Here is a 2,500-nt window from a genome sequence, read left to right as displayed (position 1 = left end):
CCAGTCCCGTGAAGTGCGCAAGGTTTAAGATTCATATTTTCTTTGCTTTTCTTATTATTATTATTATTATATAGACCTTGGGTATACGACCGCAGATGGATCACTTCAGCGTAGCCAGAAATGCAAGATAGATTAAGGAATTGATCTCCCAAATGAACGTCTTGCTTTGGGCTGAGTGACTGCTACCGGGAAGACGTTGTGGCTTTTACCTGCAGGGTGTTCTCGGGTGTTGTGAGAAACTCCTTAAGTAACTTCCCCGAAATGGTACAAACCTTTGTTTTTTTTCGAGATTCTCCTGCCTTCAACCCGAGACCAGCCTTGTCTCATATCGCTTGATATACACTCTATTCATCTATTTATTTATATATATATTTATTTATTCATTCATTCATCTAATGTACGTAAAGCGTGTTCGAGTTGGTATAAAATCCTCAGGGACTTTCTCTCTGTTTTTGTACTTGTTTCATCAGGGTTTGACCATCTTGATATGACAAAAAGTTATTCTGGATTACTTTATATAAATCCATAAATACATACATACATACATACACACATACATATATACATACATACACGCATACATACATACATATATATATATATATATATATATATATATATATATATATATATATATATGAATATATGTATATATATTCATGTTTATATATTTTTTTCTCTCTTTTCTTTTGTCCTTATCCTTTGCCAACTATCCCATTTACACCAAATGTATGGTTTCAGTAATGGCACTTATTAATAACATCAAATGACTATCAAGTTCCTATGGTGGATGATATATACCAGCTATTATCGATAGATATTATATCTAGTATGAAGATATGTTGACCAGGAATAGGAAACTTTTAACTAGCTTGTTTTTATATTGACTATTTGTTATGAATCGCGCTTAAACTATGTCTTGGTAAATTGCTCAATGAGTCTAAATATGTAGAATTGTATGTGATAATAAAGTTGATAATTCATTCAGTAATATTTATTCACCATACCAAACGTATAAGCTATCCTAAAAAAATAAGTTAATGTTACAGTGAATTTCCTGCTACATAAGAATTTTAACAAGGAAAACCTATCTGACACTTTGAACATACTTTTAGACTTGAAAAACAGCAGTGAAAATTGTAAGCAAAGAATACGGAAATGGAGAAACGGTAAAGAAATGAGGACAAGAGAGACGGACAGAGAGGCAACGAATGCGGAAAGGGAGAGACGGACAAAGAGTCAGCGAATACGGAATGAGAGAAACGGTAAAGAAAAGAGAACAAAAGCAACGAACAGAGAGACAGCGAACACGGAAAAGGGAGAAACGACAAACAAACGAGGACAAGAGAGACGAACAGAGAGGCAACGAACACGGAAAGAGAGAAACGGTAAAGAAAGGAGAACAAAAGCAACGAACAGAGAGGCAGCGAACACGGAAAAAGGAGAAACGGCAAACAAACGAGAACAAGAAAGACGAACAGAGAGGCAGCGAACACGGAAAGAGAGAAACGGTAAAGAAAAGACAACAAAAGCAACGAACAGAGAGGCAGCGAACACGGAAAAGGGAGAACACGGCAAACGAACGAGGACAAGAGAGACGTACAGAGAGGCAGCGAGTAAACAGAGAGAAACGGTAAAGAAAAGACAACAAAAGCAACGAACAGAGAGGCAGCGAACACGGAAAAGGGAGAAAACGGCAAACATACGAGGACAAGAGAGACGTACAGAGAGGCAGCGAGTAAGCGGAGAGAAGCAGCAGGTAAGCCGAGCTGAACAACGCGTGCGTAAGCCCTTGATGGCGCAACGTCACCCTGGTAACTCGTAGATGTTTCCGACCTCCGCCACAACCTCCGTTTCGCCGCCAACCGCTGTCACTGGCTTCCCCGCTCCGGATTCCAGGCAAAAAGGAGCGCTCTTTTCGTGTGTGTTTTTGTGCAATGACCGTATATATCGCGTGTATTGGTGCCGAAGAAGGATATAAAAACGAAGCAACAGGTACGGTTCTCCTGAAACAAGTGTAATCGTGGGAATGGTATCACTTACTACGAAACATAAAACAATTTGTGCGGTCAGACGATAGCTGGAGTTGCTACGGTTGCAATCTACAGTAGGTTACATTTTTCGGATATTCTGAAATGGCAAAATTACGCAAGCGGATGGTGTAATGTGGTTATCTTGCACACTCTGCACCGATCGTTGCCAGGTATTCTTTTCTGACGCATTTACCATGTCTCTGGCAATTGCGATAGTGATCATTATAGTCATAATCATTATTATTATCATTATCACCATCATTACCATTTTATTAGCAGTGTCCTTATTATCACCAATTACACTATCAGTATTGTTATTATCATTATTCTTATTATTGTTACTATCATTATTCTTATTATTGTTATTATCATTATCTTTAGTATCACTATTATTATGATGGTCATGATGATTATTATTATCACTATCTTTCTTAGTACCAACATTATTATTGTTATCCTTATGATTA

At 37.6% G+C, this 2,500-nt stretch overlaps 2 protein-coding genes across 2 annotated transcripts in view; both read left to right on the top strand.

Moving 5' to 3' along the window:
• The window catches only part of LOC113816936 (uncharacterized), an 8,244-nt gene extending 7,665 nt beyond the window's left edge, over positions 1 to 579 (top strand). The window contains exon 4 of the mRNA XM_027368928.2: positions 1 to 579. This exon is cut by the window's left edge and continues 182 nt beyond it. The gene's annotated coding sequence lies outside the window, so the exon portion shown is untranslated.
• Positions 1 to 2,500, top strand: part of LOC113816935 (high-affinity lysophosphatidic acid receptor) — a 24,770-nt gene that overhangs the window by 15,110 nt on the left and 7,160 nt on the right. The window lies entirely within an intron of this gene.

The sequence above is a fragment of the Penaeus vannamei genome, chromosome 32 (genome assembly GCF_042767895.1).
Source record: "Penaeus vannamei isolate JL-2024 chromosome 32, ASM4276789v1, whole genome shotgun sequence".
NCBI lineage: Eukaryota > Metazoa > Arthropoda > Malacostraca > Decapoda > Penaeidae > Penaeus > Penaeus vannamei.
The sequence above is the reverse complement of the archived record's forward strand: the minus strand, read 5'-3'. Positions and strand labels throughout refer to the sequence as shown.